The sequence below is a fragment of the Dendrobates tinctorius genome, unplaced genomic scaffold, assembly GCF_039654945.1.
Source record: "Dendrobates tinctorius isolate UK_male_01 unplaced genomic scaffold, ASM3965494v1 ptg000105l, whole genome shotgun sequence".
NCBI classification, from domain to species: Eukaryota; Metazoa; Chordata; class Amphibia; order Anura; family Dendrobatidae; genus Dendrobates; species Dendrobates tinctorius.
The window spans coordinates 6113862-6135026 of NW_027361773.1; positions in this window are offsets into that span (position 1 = coordinate 6113862).

Consider the following 21165-nt stretch of genomic DNA (forward strand, 5'->3'; position numbering starts at 1 on the left):
CCTAAGCCAAGACAGTCTCTTGTTCACCCTGAATACTTATTTGGCCCTTAAAGAGAACCGGTCATCAGAATTTGATATACCCCAAATTAATGTTATGTATTTAAAGGCACTTTAACAATAATTATATCTGTAAAACTGAAAAAAGTCCAAACGGTGCTCAGAAGCCAATCACTGTATAGTTAATGGTAAAACAAGCCCGCAAAAAGTGAGAATATTTGTCCTCACATAGAAATTTTTCAAGGGCGAGCAAACAAGATAATGTTATGATTTCATTATGTATGTACCTTGCTTGTAAAAATCAATTTTGTTAGAGAAATCCTTGGTTACAATTGCATGCTAAGGTATTGCAAGTGCAGTGGGTGGGCTCAGCATTTACATCTCTCCTCCCGATAAACTGCCCACTGTCTGCCACCTGTCCCTGAATGGCAGGTCATTCATGTTTTGGGCAGGAAAGAGAAAGAGGGCAGGAGAGCTTGTAAGGGATGCACAGACCAATGTTTAGTGCTGTGAATCTAAGAGACAATGACAAGAGTGCATTTGTGATGGCATTCCTGTAAAATGTTTCCCACTCAGTCTAGATACTGTATGATGGTGCAAGAACCCCATATCTATGTGAATGTCAGATTCTGTTGGGACATGCTATATGGAGTGACTTGAGTCAAGTCTAACTGAAGTAGCCTTTTTGGTTTAACAGCTTTTGACAGACTTTTTAGAATAACTGAACCACATGGACTGCCTACAATCTGTGGTCATTCAAATGCGAGACCTGATGCATTTGGACTATGACCTGGCAGGATGGTTCAATATCATGAAATTCAGGCCAAAGGAACTGCAGCAGCTCCACTAACTATTCTGGAACTAAAGGTTAACCTTTTTGACTGAATTAAAGTGGACAGTAAAGACTTTTTCATCTTTAAGTAAAGTTGTTTTTTGCACTTCATACTCAACCCTCAATAAATTTGGTTCTGAGAGATTGCAGCAGGGAAATACTGAGTCCCACATGATGGTTCTCAAAACAAGATGATCGTGGGGGGACTCTGAAATATAAGCAATAGCTTTCCATTAAGGTGATATGGCCACCAGTAAAAAGCTCTGATTGACCACAACTTTTAAGTGATCCATTTTGGCCAATTATACTGTAAAGCCATTAATATTTGAAGAAATTAAAGGAAAAATATTATTAATAATAATAATAATCTTTATTTATATAGTGCCAACATATTCCGCAGCGCTTTACAATTTAACAGTTTCAAACACAACATTCAAAAGTAATAACTTTAACAATAATACAATGATTAAAGCAAAATAAGATGTCTCTGCTCGTGAGAGCTTACAATCTACAATGAGGTGGGGAGATACAATGTACAGGTGTGTATTTACAATGGTGTATTTACAATGATGGCCCAGCCATCTTGAGGAAGTGGGGGATAGATAGAGATAGTGAATGGGCTATTCACGCACACTTACACATAAAATGACTGATTAGGGAACATGATAGGCTGCTCTAAACAAATGTGTTTTGAATGAGCGCCTAAAACTGTGCAAGTTTTGGCTGGTCCTAAAGGCCCTTTTACATTTAGCGATGCACCAGCGGTCCGACCCGGTCAGGATCGCTGGTGCATCGCTAAATGATCGCTAGTGAGCTGTCACACAGGCAGATCTCACCAGCGATGCAGCAGCGACGCAGCGCACGATACTCACCTTTCACACACAGCGATCCTGACGTCCTCCCGCCCGCCTCCACGCGTCACTCGTCATCACAGCAGGAAGCTCGGCAGGAAGCGCCCGACGAGAAATGGAGCCAGACATTCTCGCGCGATCAGTGATGGACAGCGGGGGAGCCGGTCGGAGGTAAGTATCGCACATAGCGATATTGCTAGCGATATCGCTATAACGTCACAAAATCGGTGATGTTATAGCGATATCGCTAGCGATATCGCTATGTGTAAAACCCCCTTAATTTCTTGGGGTAGAGCATTCCAGAGGATTGGTGCTGCGTGGGAGAAGTCTTGTAGTCGGGAGTGGAAGGTACGGATTAATGAATAGGTTAGTTGAAAGTCGCTTGCAGAGTGCAATGATCGGTTAGGCCGATATACAGAAATAAGGGAGGAGATGTAATGGGGTGTTGCACCGTGGAGAGCTTTGTGGGTGAGAACAAGTACTTTGAATTGCATCCTATAATGAATGGGCAGCCAGTGTAACAACTGGCGAAGAGCGCACACATCCGAATACCGATTAGCCAGATGAATGACCCTGGCTGCTGCATTAAGGATGGACTGGAGAGGGGAAAGTCGAGTGATAGGGAGGCCAATTAATAGAGCATTACAGAAGTCCAGGCGGGAGTTGATCAGGGCAACAGTGAGGGTTTTTGTTGTTTCCATGGTGAGAAAAGGGCAGATTCTAGAGATGTTCTTTAGGTGTAAGTGGCAAGAGCGGGCAACAGATTGCATATGGGAGGTGAAGGAGAGATTGGCATGAAACATAAAACCCAGACAGTGTGCCTGATGCCAGGGTATTATTATGGTGCCACCCATAGAGAGGAAAATGTCAGATTTAGGGAGGTTCGTAGACTGCGGGAGTAGAAGATGTTCAGTTTAGGAAAGGTTGAGTTTCAGATAGAGAGCCGACATGATGTTGGAGACTGCGGACAGACAGTCTCTGGCGTTCTGTAGTACAGCATATATAGTTGTGTGTCATCAGCATAAAAATGGTACTGAAAGCCAAATTTGCTGATGGTCTGTCCAATTGTGGCCGTGTAGAGAGAGAAGAGAAGGAGGCCAAGGACTGAGCCCTGAGGTACCACGACAGCGAGAGGAAGAGGAGATGAAGTAGAGCCAGCGAACAAGATGCTGAAGGAACGGTCAGAAAGATAGGAAGAGATCCAGGAGAGAGCAGTGTCCTTAATGCCTAGTGACTGGGGCCTAGAGAGTAAGAGATGGTGGTCAACACTGCTGAAAGCTGCAGAAAGGTTGAGAAAGAAATGAGCAGAGAGTCTTGAGCACCAGGTCGGGGCTGGCTTAAAGGAGGGTATTTTCCTTTGTTAACGCACAGGGGATTTGTCCTGTAGTGGGTTCCTCAGTGGTTGAAACCTCCAAAAGGAAAGAAAAGGAACTGTGCAACGGGGTGTACGCTTAACCCTATGTTGTGATAGAAGCGTACTTTTATCTTGTCCAGCTCATAGAATGATTTGTGGCACAAAAATACAAACATTTTGGAGCACATAATGTTTATGCTAAAATGTTCAACTTTTCTTACCTCTCATCAATTTTTAGATGTGACAAGAAAGGTTGATTGGGTTAACCTGGAAGATGAAGAACACCATTACATCAACATATTTATTACTTTTTTATTATTATTATTTATTACTACAAAAATGATAGCACATATCCATATTATCAATATCTTGATTTCTGTCTTTAGAATATTGTATATTCATTAGGAGACATACACCTATTACATAGGACCACTCTACATCAGTAATGGCTGCGAATCTCTGTATATTAAAAAAAGACTATTACACTAAAAATGTGTAAACACTGAAAACTTGAATTACATCTATCTTCAAATATCTACTTCAAGGTACATTCCTCTTTTAATAAGTTTATGAACAATGCTTCACATTATTTTGCTTGTTACTTTGCCCTATTAGACTTGCATTTTCAGGCGCATGTTTGGCACCACATCTTTCATTCCTCTTGACCACTTCTGTTGTTTGCTTGCAGACATTGCTGTCAATATATCAATTACAAGTGTCCATTGAACCTTTTCTGGTGACCCAATGCATCCCTTGTTCTCATTCTGCTGAAAATTTCATAAGGCTCCAGCCAAACCAACCGCTAGCAGTACCTACTGACCTCTCTATAGTTAGCCTTATTATGGTAATTGCATGACTGAATACAGCAGAGACTAGGCCAATTACACCTGTCCCTGTCTAATTCAGTTACGGCTTAAATTACTTTGCTGGAACATAGAAAAGTAAAGACTCTCAGGTGAACAACAAATTTTTCTTTATTCATGTGAAGACTTTAGACAGACATCTCTAATTATGCTTGTCATTAATGCACTTTAAGATGAAATTCTTAGAAAATCATTATAATGAACTGTGAGACAGTATTTTAAAGAACCTTAATATTGTTAATGTATTTTTAAAGGTTACACTTGCCAAATTCAGAAATATACTGTGTCCATGAAAAGAATTTCAAAGCAACTACATTTGTATTTACCTTAACTGTTAAATGAATTAGTAAATAAAATAATAATAATTAGTTCAACTTTTAGAAAACTTTGAAATATTAAAGGGGTTAATTGGGTTGGAACAAAAGTCTCACTTTATGTGACTGCAGACTGCCAAATCATAACAACGTGCAGTGCGTTTATTGTCACAATTCCCCTGTATTCCCGCTGGAAGTTTTTGGTCATGTGAATGCATGCATGCGATTTGCATACCTGCGACCACATGCCAAGTAGCTAAATTTGGCTTGGTCGGACACAGTTAAGAGAAGTCAGATGAGTCTAGTTGACATGTGACCACAAGAGTGAAAATCGCACACATGCGGTCATGTGACCACAAGCTGGCACCGGTAATACAAAGGAATAATGAAAGTGTACTGTCACAATTTGACAGTATAGAGTTAACTTGAGTGAATTCAGACTTTTGTCCCAAGCCTGGATAACCCATATAAAGTATAAACACTCAGGAGAAAGAACAAAGCCTAAAATGTCTTCGGTCTAAGGAGTAAGGTTTCTCCTTATGGAGAGTGACATACCAGCTCTGGCTTGTCAAGGTAAGGAGGCTTATTCATAGTGCAATGCTCCTCTGGGAAATTTAATATACAAATTGCCTCTTCAGAGAGGAAGAGGACTTGAACTCTATAGTGCCACCTGTTGGTAGTAGCAAACGACAAGTCACAATCAACCCTTTAACGAATCTTGTAATATGACTTAGGATAAAAGCCAAATCAGAATCTCAATTTGCAGACACGGTGTTTCGGGCTATTGGCCCTCATCAGTCTTCAACATTTTTCTTAATATGTAACCACAATTAGATATTTTCTTATGTCATTAGTATACCCTTGAAATGGTATAGATAATTTTTCCATGAATACTTTTTTAACACATTTTACTACGCTGGGTCAACATTTACCTTGACTATAGTTTGCTTTAAGTTAATGAGCAGAGCCTAGCAGAAGCACACTGAGTCTCCATAGGCATATTGACACTTTACTGGTGACCTCTAACAAACTCCTAATCATAGAGGTATTATAATTTATAGTATTCGAATATATGTACAGTGGGGCAAAAAAGTATTTAGTCAGTCAGCAATAGTGCAAGTTCCACCACTTAAAAAGATGAGAGGCGTCTGTAATTTACATCATAGGTAGACCTCAACTATGGGAGACAAACTGAGAAAAAAAAATCCAGAAAATCACATTGTCTGTTTTTGTTTCATTTTATTTGCATATTATGGTGGAAAATAAGTATTTGGTTAGAAACAAAATTTCATCTCAATACTTTGTGATATATCCTTTGTTGGCAATGACAGAGGTCAAACGTTTTCTGTAAGTCTTCACAAGGTTGCCACACACTGTTGTTGGTATGTTGGCCCATTCCTCCATGCAAATCTCCTCTAGAGCAGTGATGTTTTTGGCTTTTCGCTTGGCAACACGGACTTTCAACTCCCTCCAAAGGTTTTCTATAGGGTTGAGATCTGGAGACTGGCTAGGCCACTCCAGGACCTTGAAATGCTTCTTACGAAGCCACTCCTTCGTTGCCCTGGCGGTGTGCTTTGGATCATTGTCATGTTGAAAGACCCAGCCACGTTTCATCTTCAATGCCCTTGCTGATGGAAGGAGGTTTGCACTCAAAATCTTACGATACATGGCCCCATTCATTCTTTAATGTACCCGGATCAGTCGTCCTGGCCCCTTTGCAGAGAAACAGCCCCAAAGCATGATGTTTCCACCACCATGCTTTACAGTAGGTATGGTGTTTAATGGATGCAACTCAGTATTCTTTTTCCTCCAAACACGACAAGTTGTGTTTCTACCAAACAGTTCCAGTTTGGTTTCATCAGACCATAGGACATTCTCCCAAAACTCCTCTGGATCATCCAAATGCTCTCTAGCAAACTTCAGACGGGCCCGGACATGTACAGGCTTAAGCAGTGGGACACGTCTGGCACTGCAGGATCTGAGTCCATGGTGGCGTAGTGTGTTACTTATGGTAGGCCTTGTTACATTGGTCCCAGCTCTCTGCAGTTCATTCACTAGGTCCCGCCGTGTGGTTCTGGGATTTTTGCTCACCGTTCTTGTGATCATTCTGACCCCATGGGGTGGGATTTTGCGTGGAGCACCAGATCGAGGGAGATTATCAGTGGTCTTGTATGTCTTCCATTTTCTAATTATTGCTCCCACAGTTGATTTCTTCACTCCAAGCTGGTTGGCTATTGCAGATTCAGTCTTCCCAGCCTGGTGCAGGGCTACAATTTTGTTTCTGGTGTCCTTTGACAGCTCTTTGGTCTTCACCATAGTGGAGTTTGGAGTCAGACTGTTTGAGGGTGTGCACAGGTGTCTTTTTATACTGATAACAAGTTTAAACAGGTGCCATTACTACAGGTAATGAGTGGAGGAAAGAGGAGACTCTTAAAGAAGAAGTTACAGGTCTGTGAGAGCCAGAAATCTTGATTGCTTGTTTCTGACCAAATACTTATTTTCCACCATAAAATGCAAATAAAATGAAACAAAAACAGACAAAGTGATTTTCTGGATTTTTTTTTCTCAGTTTGTCTCCCATAGTTGAGGTCTACCTATGATGTAAATTACAGACGCCTCTCATCTTTTTAAGTGGTGGAACTTGCACTATTGCTGACTGACTAAATACTTTTTTGCCCCACTGTATATATTGGAATGAAATACAGTATGCTATAAATATATATGCAAAACTCTGGCTGGATTTTTCCCTCCACTCTCCAGTTAATCAAACTTGTCAATCTATAGTGTGTGGTGCGGAGAAGCTGGCATGGGTAGGCTGCATCTATCCTTATAGTACCAACACTAAGAAGAAAGGCACTACTGCCTATTGAGCCAATAGGGTTTGGGATTGGTATTACTGACTATAATTGTATTTTTGTGCATTGAGCTTTTTCATGTTATTATGCAAGTGACTTTGAGGGTGGTAAGTTCCATTGTGGCATATGTTTTTAATGGTGTTTTATCTTCACTTTTTGTTTCAAACTTGTTTTCATATTTTGATTCCATGTGGTGTGCATACTTTACAGTAGTGCTATCGGGGTCGTAAACGACAATGAATCCTCATTCACCAGTCATTCCAAATCATTGTGCGAGCGCAAAACATCTGGTACCGATTAAGAATGACTCAGACACGCAGCTGATTCAGTCTTAGCTAATATCCTGCATCCACACCTGTCAGGAGCAGTACAACAACTGGCTTTTATTTACAAATACACAATACTATATTGAGTGTTAGGGGAAGGCGTGCATTAGGCGGGGTTTATGCAGTATACATCTAGTGTCCAGTCTCTCTCTGATTCGTCAAAACGTCTCCCGATGGTTACTTCTTCTTCACATTCCTGAGTTATCTTTTTTTAGGAGAAATGAAACTTAACTTAACTCTTTAGACACTGAATTTAAGTGAAAGTGAACACTGGCAGCCATCTTTAATACAGTTACATTTGCATTAGCAAGCAATTAGGAAAAACTTATTGTTTCACAGTATAAAAATATAAAAGTTATATAAGAAAATATATTTTCACCTTGACAATCCCCCCTAAACACTAAGTTTTTCCCTTAATGAAAGATCCTTCGAGACTGTCCATGTGATGGGAAAAGGGGAGGTGGATTTCTTCATCCAGACACCTCAGAAGCTCTCCCCTAGCGAGAGGCCTCCAGGCAGCTGAACCCTTCACTAACCTCACATGGAGTTCTCCCGCTGTCCCTAAACTAAGTCTCTTAACATCATCTGAGAATGGGGGGTTTTGTCTACTCTCTTGAGGGGAATATACTTAGGGATCTCCCCTAGATCAGTACCATCGTACTCTGGTGGGTCTACTTCTTGATTGAGGAAGGTGCCAGTCGGAGTTGCTTTGGCAATAACCTTTTTATACAAGGGAATAACACAACAAAGAGTTATTGATCCAATTACAAGGAGGGCAATCAGTACTATACAAGCTTGTTGAAGGAATCCCTTGAGTCCACCCAACCAGCCGGAAAAGAAAGATGTGTCTACTCCAGCATTAGTTTTCAATTCTGCTGCTAACCCAGTTATCTTTTTAAGGGCTATCATGGTTTTTCCATTCACTCCAGAGTTCTGAGGGATATAGGTACAACACTCCTCTCCCACCATCCCACAAACTCCTCCTTTCTCAGCTAATATCATATCAAGGGCTAGTCGATTTTGGAGTGTCATTCTAGTGTTAGGGCCCAATTCTTCAACTATACCTTGGAAGGCATCTTGGCTGAAATTGACAAACCTTTGTTCACTGTAATATATGTAATTGATCCATTCAACATTTTTATTAATCTGCACCTGTGGGATTATAGAAGCAAAGCCAGCATAGATCTGGTTCTGGGCTTTAAATTGGTCAGGCACCCCCCTTGGCACTCCAATAGCATCAATATATACTAGTGGATCTTCTTCATAACTCATATGGAGCTGATCGAGGCTTCTCCTTTTCCTGGTAGGTTCATCAGGTATCTTTGGATCCCAGGGTAGAATCTTGAACTGCATAGCTAGTTTAACAAGGGTGCATTGGCCTGTCCAGGCATTTGGCAACCTAGGACGGAGCTTACCATCTCCACATAACCAATAAATGTCATACATATATTGTGTATGTTTGATTAACAAGTCAGTATCTAGAGAACTATTCTCTTTGCAGAAACCTGTCTCGAAGATCCCTACTGGTGTACCTGTGGTGTCGTGGGAATTATAGCAGGTGTAATTGTCAGCTAATACAGTTACTTCTCCTGGGACCTTTAGTTTGGGTTCCTTATGAATTAGTGGGACGTAATCTGGGCAATCAGTGGGCTTCAAACCTTTCAACAAATTCATGACACAGGCAGTGGTGTTGTCATCAGGGAAAAGCAATGCATGTGTGTATAGGTGTGTATTCGCAGCAGCACAAGCAATACATCCTACAGAGAAATTCTGGACTTTTACATTGTACCTCACCCATTCTAACCTCAAATTTTTCCTTGGGGCTGTTTGTGTTTCTATGGAGAAAACCTCTTGCCAACTGAGACCTGGAATGGGGATCACTTCATTAACTACATTTTGCAAACGCTCACCTGGGCCTATTTTAGGTGTACTGGTAACGGGGGCCTTGGTTGGTCTGAAGCTAATATCCTGAAGCCGTATATGGCCTAAATACGCATAAGGTCCAGCACTAAATACATAATTATAATGCCTTCCTAGTACGAACGTCTGCAGATCAGCAGATTGAGGGCTTTCAAGATTTAGGAGAAGGGGGTGACAGCTTCTACCCCATTTACAGCCCCTAAATGGTTGCAGATGGGCTGTTAGATGCATTCTCTCACGAAGACTCCTACCCGTCCCATCCTTGGGGAACATGGCTTCGCTAGGTTTATATCCCCAATCATTCCCCGTACTCCAGGCAGCATCTGTCCAATAATGACAATTATTGTTGTCTTGTCTGGTAACACACATATAGAACTGGATGATCCCCTCTACCACCCGTTCAGTCTCAAGGCACTTGACTACATCACAGAAATCAAATCGCCAGATATTCACCGGGGCTGTCAGGTTTACCCAGAGAATAAAGGGACCAGAATTCTTATTTACAATAGGGGCCGAAGAGGTAGGGGCGAGGATGGCCCCCAGTCCCAAGGTCAAAAACAACAGCAACATTTCCCTTCAGTCACTACTGTGACTAAACACTGGTTCGGTCTCTTTTACAGTGTGAAGCGTGAATCCAGGTGCTCTTTCCTTCAAGTTTTACTGCAGTGGGGGTGACCAGGATCACCGTGTAGGGTCCTTCAAATCTCGGCTGGAGACAATCTCTGCGCACAAACTTTTTCACATACACCAGGTCTCCTGGCACAAAGTCATGGACCACGTCACCTGTGGATTCTGGAAGAGAAGCAGAAACTGTAGAGTGGGTGTTAGACAGTTCCTTAGACAATGCAATCACAAATTGTACAACTTTATCATTTGTCTCAGACAACTCTTGTGGCCTAATGTCTCCTATTTTAGGTGGAGCACCAAAAAGAATCTCAAAGGGAGTCAGGCCGTGTTTTCCCTGTGGGGTGTGTCTGATATGGTATAGGACCACGGGGAGCAAATCTGGCCATGGGAGTGGGTAGTCCTGGCTCATTTTAAGCAACTGGGTCTTAATTGTGGAGTTCATTCTCTCAACTTTGGCTGAACTGGAGGGGTGATAGGGGGTGTGTAGACCCAAATCTGTCCCTAACATGTGCCACAATTCCTCGTAGACATTGGCCGTCTTCCCTTCTGCTAGATAACATGCTTGTTGTAGGGCCACAAGTTCGGCTTCTTGAGCCGAAAGGTGAGGTGGCAAGGCTTCAGCCAGAAGGACTTCTGTTTCAGTGGTGACCGCATATCCAGTGTGGAACTTGCCATAAGAGTCTGCAAATCGAGATCCATCAGTCCATAGTTGCAAATCAGGGTTGAGAAGTTCTTGAGTTACCACATTTTGTGGTGCAGAGGCTTCTTGTTCCAGTGCTTTTATACAGTCATGCGGGTCATCAGGTGACCTCCCGTCTGGTAAGTCCTTATACCCGTCAGGGAACTCCCCCCTAGAATGTGGAAGCAAAGTGGCTGGGTTGATGGTAGTACATTTCTGGAAGGTGATGTTGGAGGGCAGAAGTAGAGAGCACTGAAGTCTGAGATGTCTTTGGCTCGTTAGATGCTTAGGAGATGTTTGTTGGAGGACAGCAGAGAGATCATGTCCAGCTTGAATGACCAAGTCATGACCAAGTGCTATGTCAGCAGACTTATCCAGAAGAACATGGGCTGCATGCACAGCCTTGAGACAGGAAGGAGCAGTTCTGGCAACAGGGTCTAGCCTGGCTGAGTAGTAGGCCAGAGGACGGAAACGATCAGCATGTTTCTGTGCCAGCACACCAGAGGCATGTCCTTCAGATTCTGAAACAAAGAGATGAAACGGCTGAGTGTAGTCAGGGAGACCCAGAGCAGGGGCGCTGACAACAGCTTCCTTGAGAGCCAGGAAACAGTCCTTTTGCTGAGCATAGATATATGGATTTTCAGCATGATCCCAGTCCGGTCCTCCAGTCTTGAGGCAATCATACAAAGGTTGCATGAGTCTTGAAGCATCCGGAATCCACTGTCTGCAGTAGGTAATGAGTCCTAAGAAAGACTGCATAGCAGAGTATGTCTTTGGATAAGGGATATCCTCGATTGCATGTTTTCTATCCTCGGTGAGGTGTCTCGAGCCTTGAGAGATGCAGTGTCCGAGGAAGACGACTTTCTCTTTGCACCACTGGACCTTGGCCTTTGAGACTTTGCAGTTGGCAGAATGAAGAAAAAGGAGCAAGGACTCAGAAGCAGCAAACAGATTCTCTTCAGTTCCACAGAGGAGTAGGTCATCAACATACTGGAGAAGCGTGACATGAAGATTCTGTAACACCCACGGATCCAGGGTCATCTTCATAGCATGAGTGAACTGGTTAGGGGAGTTCTGGGCACCCTGTGGTGTCCTGGTCCAGGTCAGCTGAGATCCTTGAAACGTGAAGGCAAATAAAAACTGTGAGTCTTCATGAAGCGGGACACTGAAGAAAGCATTAGCCAGGTCAACAACGGTGAAGAGTGTTGCTGAAGTAGGCACTTGAGAAAGCAAGGTGTTTGGGTTGGGTACCACAGGAGTTTCCAAGATGGTGGCTGAATTGACTGCTCTGAGGTCCTGTACAAGTCTGTACTTCGGAGGGTCTCCAGGAGCTGTCTTCTTCTTCACTGGAAACAGGGGTGTGTTACAGGGTGAAACACATCTGATTAGCACTCCAGAATGTAAGAGGGAGGTAATCTGAACTCCAAGGCTCCGCTCTTGGGCAGCCTTAAGCGGATACTGAGGTAGTCTGGGGTATGGGTGCCCAGGTTTGAGGTGGACTTTTACTGGAGGCACTTTGAGCAGACCCACATCCTCAGGTCCAGTTGACCACAGAGTGGTAGGTAGATTGAGCAAATCCGGGGAAGGTGTCGTTTGCAGAGTCATCATCATCAGAGGGAAAGCCTTAAGGACACAACGATCTTCAGTGCCTTGTTGTGAGGCAGGATCTTGTAATTGCAATTCCATCCCTTGATCACCGAAGATGATGGTAGCGTGAAGCCTTTGAAGGAGGTCAGCTCCTAGAAGGTTGACGGGGCAGGTTTCAGACACCAGAAATTTGGCAAAGACACCAGAGAATGGGCCAGCTGGGACGGGAACAGTGAGTGGTGATGAGGTTTGTTGACCTTCAACTCCAATACATGTGAGGAAATCTGAAGACAGGGAGATTGTAGGAGGCAGCTGAGATGAAGAGATAACAGAGGTGGCCGCCCCAGTGTCCACTAAGAACTTGAGAGGTTGATTGTCCACTTCCAGGGTCACTGTACCACAAGACGAGGAAGTACAGGTGGCGGGAAAAGTGGGCACCGGTTGGCCTGAACTTCATGAGTGTGGAGGAGGAAGAGGTCTCTGAGGGTGCCCCCTGTGAGGACAACTTCTTCTCATATGACCAGGGCTGGCACACTCCCAACACAGAGGTCTCCCTTGGTCATCACGAACTGGTCTGTCCCTGTAGTTTTGGCCCTGGGACCCTCTCGGCCTCAAGCGTGGTGATCCATACCGATCCTGAGCCTGATACACCATAACAGGTACTTCTGAGGCTTCTGCCATATACATGGCTGGTTTCTTCTTGCCTTTGTCCTTCTGTGCTTCCTTCTCTGCTTCCTTTTCTGCTTCTTTTTCTTCCCTTTGAAGCATTTTCTGATAACTCTTCACAACAGTGAGGGCCTGTTTTAGGGGACCATCAAGTAATTCGGGACGAAGCTTCATGACCTTATCCTTCAGTGGATCTTCCAGACCATCAATAAAAGCACGGACCAACAAGGCTGCCTGCGTCTTCACATGAGTTGAATAACCCAAGTCTTCAAACTGCATAGTTAGTCTGGCAGCGTATTTCTCCACAGCTTCACCAGATTCTTGTTGTATATCCTGTATTGATCCTGCTTCGTCACAGAGACGATCCTGGGCCCACTTTGTGAGTTGAGCGATAAACTCCTTTCCAGACTTGAACTTGTTGAGAGGTCCTGCTTTAGTGGGGTTCAATTCCTTCATGATGGTGGGGAGAAAATATTCGGAGGCTTTGATTGAGGTGATGCCTGATAGATCAGACCATGTAGCCCCGTAGATGCTCCTAGTCTGTTCCAGTTTCCTTACATACTGCATGGGAAATTTGTCCGGGTCAGGTAACTTGTTAACAATAGCATCAATTTGTACCGGAGTGAAGGGTTTGTATTTCAGCTTCAGCCCTTCTTCTTCTTCTTCGTCATGTGTCACTGCCTCATCCTTCGGGGCAGTTGGGGGTGCTGTGGGTATTACCTCATCCAGGGGCTTTATACCTGTGTGCATCAGTAGTATCATGTATTCAGCTACCAAGGGCATGATGCCCTCTAATCCGGATTCATGGTAACAGACGATCCTAACTTCTTGTAAATCGAGATCTGGGGTTGATTGGAGACAATTCTTGATGACTTCAACGTGTTCCTTCATACAGGGGCCCAGTGGGTATCCAAAGAGTCCTGAAGATATCAATGGTATAGCCAAAGTTCTACGAGGAAGTGTATCTCTCCCTAGCCGTCCTGCAAAGATAAGCACTGTCTGTAAGGCGGTCTGCAATATTGTACGGCAATGCTCGGGTGTCCTGTAATCATATATAGGGCCTGCAGTGTGTAACACTATATCACAGGGCAAATTCCCTCCCTGGGTGGACATAGCGTCTCCTGGATGCAAGGGGCCATAATTGGTAAGGTAGGCCTGACACTCTTGGGTTATGGCTGGGCCTCCCTTTTTAGCTATCTGTTGGGCCAAACCACCTCTATGCGACAGGGTAGAGTTAGCTGGGTTCACTATGGCTCCTACCTGGTGGGTAACTATGTCCCCATACCCCACTGAGAAAAGAACCTGGGAGCCCTGAGGTGTGATGTAATAGCGTGAATGACAGGGGAACCAGATTTCAGGGTCATGGGGCAACCTAGAGGATTTGTTGAGAGGGGTAGGTAGTGGGCTCCTTCCGGGCCGGGGGGATTCGAACGAACCTAATAGCAGTGGCGGGGCAGGGGGAATTGTAGCAACCTGATTGTCAGAATCTTCTGATCCCTCATCATCTCCGATAGCTTGGCGCCTCATACGCATTACGGACCGGAAAGCCGTACTGCCGGTCAGGGCATCAAGAGTGAAGGGACCTTGACCAGGTGTATTTACAAATATCACAGTGGGTTGCACCGGGAGACTAGGCCCAGAGGCCGGAACAGAAACAGGAACATTAGAGGTGGGAACAGCATCGGTCGGTGCCGGAGGTTTCTCAGGAAGTGGTGGTCCCTGATAGTACTCGCCGGAAAGTGTTACCAGCGGACATAGTGGCTGGGGAGGAATTCCGGGTGCACCAAGATGGCTGCCGGTGGAGGCGTGGCATGCCCCACTTCCGTCCATGGTCTGGGCGGAACCCCAAGGACGGCCCGCCCCACACACACGGCAGGTTTCCACCCAGGTTGGATTCTGCACGCCACAAACAGGACACACCCACGCTTCTGGAGAGCTCGTCTTGTCGCCATTATAGGGCGGTGGTTGGGACTGCATTTTCATCATCAGTGGCACGGCGGCCATTTTACAATCTATAAGATCACAGTTCAAAGGCATTTTATAACCAAACACAGGTTCTGCATTGTCTGATCCTCCTTCCCCATCAATCTCTTTCCATCCTTCATTCTTCAAGCCTCGCGCAACTCGCAGATGAGCTTGTGCTTGTTCTAACAATCCTTTATCTTTCAACATGCCTCGTTTGTTCTCTATGAGATTATGCCACATAGCCGGCTGTAATCTCCCTGACGAGGGCAATCCTACATGCTTATACAATCTCTCAACATTCTTGACTGCCTTCTTGCCTTCCCGTGACGCTACTATTGCCTTGACCTCCACAGCATCCTCATCTAACTTGTGGGGCACAGACTTCTTCTGCTTTAAGATACGCAGCATGACTCTTACAGAATACTATGGTTCTCTGCAGAAAAACCACTGGTAGCGATATCAACACTGATGTTCCACAGTACGGAGCCTCACGTTCGACGTACTAGGAAAAGAGCCTCGCGCTCAATATTTCCTTTCCCTAACCTTGAACAGCAGTGATTAACAGATTATCCTGCCACGATATTCCAACAGTCGGGAGGCGGTCTCCTAGTGAGAGCCCTCCACAGAAATACAGGTGGTCCCTTCTCGGGACGTCTTAATTACCTAGCTGGTACAATATCACAGAGGCTGCGTCTCCTATCCCTTCCTCTAGGTTGCCCCACAATCTGCAACTAGCTCAATTTATCACTCCACTTCACTACTAGACAATAGTCACGGGTAGGGTGGTTGAATGGAGTACAATGACCGGTGGAGGAGGTGTGGTGTACACGAGGACGCGCAGAATGCGACGTCTCTCAGTTGCTGGTTCAGAGCGTGGCACAGGATCGCACTCAGTCTCACCACTCGACCGGTCACCCCTCAGACCCAAGGAGACCACAGACAAACCAATAACGGCTGAGACACTAGCAAGTGTGACACATACAGTGTATATGATCTCACTTACCGTGTTTTGGAGGGTGATCAGTCCTCGAGGTCAGCCACTACAGGTATCATCCACAGACATCCAGGCATGGGTCCAGAGGAGCCTCGGATCACTGTCCACGCCCCCCGTTGGGCTCCAAATTGTCGGGGTCGTAAACAACAATGAATCCTCATTCACCAGTCATTCCAAATCATTGTGCGAGCGCAAAACATCTGGTACCGATTAAGAATGACTCAGACACGCAGCTGATTCAGTCTTAGCTAATGTCCTGCATCCACACCTGTCAGGAGCAGTACAACAACTGGCTTTTATTTACAAATACACAATACTATATTGAGTGTTAGGGGAAGGCGTGCATTAGGCGGGGTTTATGCAGTATACATCTAGTGTCCAGTCTCTCTCTGATTCGTCAAAACGTCTCCCGATGGTTACTTCTTCTTCACATTCCTGAGTTATCTTTTTTTAGGAGAAATGAAACTTAACTTAACTCTTTAGACACTGAATTTAAGTGAAAGTGAACACTGGCAGCCATCTTTAATACAGTTACATTTGCATTAGCAAGCAATTAGGAAAAACTTATTGTTTCACAGTATAAAAATATAAAAGTTATATAAGAAAATATATTTTCACCTTGACAGTGCCTTTCTTCTTAGTGTTGTTATACCATTCACTACTGGTTTTTGCACCCCTTGTTTCATATTATATGGCAGTGCTCCTGATCCTCCTAAATGCTATCCTAAAGGTACTATCACACTTAGTGATGCACCAGCGATCCCGACCAGCGATATGACGCGGTCAGTATCACTGGTGCATCGCTAAGTGGTCGCTAGTGAGCTGCCACACAGGCAGATCTCACCAGAGACATAGCAGCGGTCGGGGGTCATTACTTACCTGTCAGACGAGACGATCCTGACGTCCTTCCGCCCGCGTCCACGCTCGTCGGCGCCACGGGAAGCCCAGCAGGAATCTGACGACGAGAAACTGTCCAGGACGTTCTCACATGATCAGCGATAATCAATGGGGGAGCCGGTCGGAGGTAAGTATCAGACATAGCAATATCGCTGTGTCACAAAAACCAGTGACGTTATAGCGATATTGCTAGCGATATCGCTTAGTGTGAGAGGCCCTTTATAGTACCCGACCAGTTTTATAAAGTATATTGATTTATTTATTCTGAAACGCTGCAGCGTTTCAGAGTAAAACATACCTTTTTGCAATTATCTAAACAGGAACTTATTCATGCTGCCCGTGGTTAGGCAACATGACTCTGACAGGTTCCATGAAAATACAATAATACAGACATGTGCAAGAGACCTAATGAATAGAATTCAGAATTAATAAAATCTAAGAATCTCCCAAAAATGATCTATTTTCAACTAAATAGTCTCAAAATAAATTGCAAGAGAGCCTGTGATTACATCAAAGATAGTCACACACATCTTCCTTCACCATGATTTGAATTGAAAATCCACAAAAGATTATTATAGTGGGGAAGTAGATGTAAATAGCATTTTAATATTCTTTGATTGTTTGAGGAGCAGGAATGAGAGTCTTGCATCATTCTGATAACCAAATAGAATTATTGATCCACAGAAAACTTTTTGGAGGTAAGGTCAATGATTTTGATTGCTAACATATAATGTTTGTCATGAGTTATTCAGTGACTTTGAAAGCAGATCATTTTACACTCATGACAGCCTTAATTTTTGCATACCGTAATTTTTATGAGGAACCCTCCAGCATTACCTGGAGTCTCACAATTTACACTGCAGCATGTAAATGTTGAAGTAGCTTCAACATTGAGATTGCTATGATAACTGAACACTTAGTATAATGTCAGCTAATTAATGGCATGAATGTCATGTAAGGTAACATGTGAAGCTAAGAATTAGTAGATTCCCAAGACGGTACACCTGGACTATATAAAGGTATTCCAACCATTCTCTACCTTATACTTAATAAGCTTTACTTCACATGAATTGCAATAGATTTAAAACATATCTTCTTTGAAATATCTAGGTGGAATTTAAATAAATTTATAGTTGTCTGCAGTTTGCTTGAAGCTACTCTCAATTATGGTAATGCGGTTAAAACTATATCACCTTCAGGGATTTAAATAATTTTATATAGTCTAAAATCTTCTTACATTCATTTTTGTTTGCAATATTTTAACTCTTTGGAAATAAGTTTATTATACTCATTCTTTTCATTGCCTCATTTAAGTTCCTATATATATTTTAAAGGGAACCTGACAGCTGATACATGCTGTACCAAACCACAGATAGCATGTGTCACGACTCTTTTGTCATATTTCTCTGAGACCAGGGACTCCTTCCCTGTCCCTAGTGCTAGGGGCACCCTAACTCACCCTGTTCCCTGGATTACTTCTGATGGTGAAGAAGCCGGGGCCGGATAACTTGCCTTAGCTCTTGAATATGCCCTTAGCCTGTACCCTTACCCCACCCAGGGAAGATGGGAGTAGTAGTGTACCATAATACACCAACCATAATAACAAGGTAATACAAACAGGGATAAAGGAAAATACCAATCATAAAAATGCACATACAAGAGGTAAACACCAGGGAGTGGAGAATGGGGTGAAAAAAAATAGAAGGGGAATTAGCACACACACAAAACCTAGCAACAATCTCAGATAAATCCATCAAACGTTTTTTCAAACAATAACCACAAACCAACATCTCCTAATCATACAGCATAAGCTTCCCATAACTCTCAGCTGAGAAAATTAACCCCTGCACTGCTAAAAGAAACATGTATCGTTTAATATGAAGGTGAAGTGCTTCTAAACAGTGCAATAAACATAGAGCTTTCCAGGCTATTAATATCAACTCTTGTTGTCTGCATAGCCTTTACTGGTTATTAGAAAATGGGAGACCCCATAAAAAATAATGTGGAGTAGCCTCAATTTTTAATACCCAGCAAAGACTAAGCAGACAGCTGCAGGCAGATTTTAATAGGCTGGGAAGGGGCCATGGATATTTGCCTCCTCTGAGACTAACAACACTAGCTCTCAGCCACCCCAGAAATGGTGCATCCTTTAGATGTGCCAATTCTGGCGCTTAGCCTTTGCTCTTCCCACTTGATCTGATGCATTGGCAAGCAAGGTAATGGTTTTAAGGGTGATGCTAGCTGTGTAATGTCTTCTGACATCAATTCCAGGGGTTAGTAATGAAGAGGTGTCTATCAGACACCCTCATTACTAACCCCATATTGAAAAGTAATTAACACACAGAGAAAAGTCCTTAAATTGTACAAAACACTCCCTCACCCTCTTTTACCCAATTATTACCTTTAAAAAATTAAAAACTCCAAAGGGGTGAGGCATACATTCATTTCACATCCCATGATGATCCCCAACTCTGGATGGTGTGCTGAGTGGTGACATGAGTATTGCAACCTCTCAGCCCCCACCAGCCGGAACACACTGACATCACCGCTCGCAGCGTGAGAAATTTCTCACGCTACTAGTGGTGATGTAAGATTACCGCAGTTCATCAGTTTTGAACTGTAATAAGCTTATTGATGTCAAAGAAATGAAAAATACGAATAAATAAATAATAAAAGTCCAGCCCTCTGTAGCCTCAGAAATGGCGCATCCACTAGATGAGCCAATTCTAGTGCTTAGCCTCAACTCTTCCCAGTTTGCGTGGTGCATTGGCAAGCGGGGTAATATTTTGAGGTTGATGTGAACTGTGTAATGTCCACTGACATCAAGTCCAGAAGTTAGTAATGGGGCAGCATCTATGAGACACCCTCATTACTCTGTAAGTAAAAAGAGAAAAAAATACAGAAAAAATATCTTTATTTGAAAAAGAACAATTTCCCTATTTCAACCATTGTTTAAAAAAATGAATTAAAAAAAATAAAATACACGCCAGTCCTCAGTAGTCCAAATGGAGATCCCACAACAATCCCAGTCTTTTTTATTCAGTCTATGAAGCTCTGTTCTGAGAACATAGCACCATAGACTGGAGCAGCAGCTGCTGCCAGGTCTCACGCTGTGCTCCACAAGAGCCTGGCTGCTGTGAACTAAGGTCATGTTATAATGGTTAGTTCAATTCACATTGGCTTGTTCTCAATAGGGCAGTGCAAGTACTTGATTGATGAGTGATGACTCATTAGTCCGGCACTCGCACTGGCCTAGTGAGAACCGACACCTATGAACTGAGGTAACCTTAATGATGTCACCTCAGTTCACAGAAGCCAGGTGTGGCACTGGCTTTTGCTCCAGTTTAAGGAGATGTGTTTTCTGAATGGAGCTCCATAGACTGGATGAAGAAGACTAGGAAGACTGGGAACATCGTGGGACCTATTTTGACTATGGGGGACTTGTGTGTATTTTATTTGTTTATTTATTACATAAATGGGGAAAGAGAGAAATTGTTGGTGAAGTTTTTTTAAAATAAATTTTTTTTGTGTGTTTTTCTCTTTATTACTTACGTGGTTAGTAATGGGGGTGTCGGATAGATGCCACCCCATTACTAACCTCTGGACTGGATGTCATCAGACATAGCACAGCTGACATCAACCCCAAAATGTTACGCCAGAACTCACGCAGCTAATGGATGCACCTTTTCTGGGGTGGCTGAGGGCTGATATTTTTAGACTGTGGAGGGCCAGATATCCTTGGGCCTTCACAGTCTTTGAATACCAGTCCCCAGTTGTCTGTATTAGCTTGGCTGGTTTTAAAATATGGGGGGCCGCATGCCATTTTATTTATCATTTATTTAAATAATTGTAATAACAGAGGTAACTTTATTTTTGATAACGTGCAAATATAAACCAGATAGCTTAGAGCTGCAGCCCGCATCTGTCTCTTTTACCTGTGCTTGTTTTCAACAATAGAGGAGACCTCGAGTTTTTTTTTACATATTTTGCCAGCCAATCACAGCCATGTCCAGTATTGGAAATCCTGATAATGGACATGCATGTCGTGTCAAAAGTTCAGTTGTGGAATCACAGACCTTCAGAAAGTGTTTGTGACAATCAGGAGTTTTTGCAGAGATTGTCTGTTAAGACACCAGACTACTCCGCCATACAAAAAGCATGAAGGACATGCATTATAATATGATCCTTAAGTGCATGTATGTGGGGCCAGTATGCCTTTAGTTGATACATAATCACACTATGGTGGACATATTTATGAATGCATATTTCTTTGGATACTAAGTCGTAATATGGTATCTACACTTTACAAGTGTGTTGTTATTAAGTTATTGTATACAATAGCTATATAAAATACATAAGAATCATTGGTCCTCCAAGATAAAGAGGCAGTATAGCACAGGTTGCTATTTTATTTGTACACTTATTGAACAAGCACTTT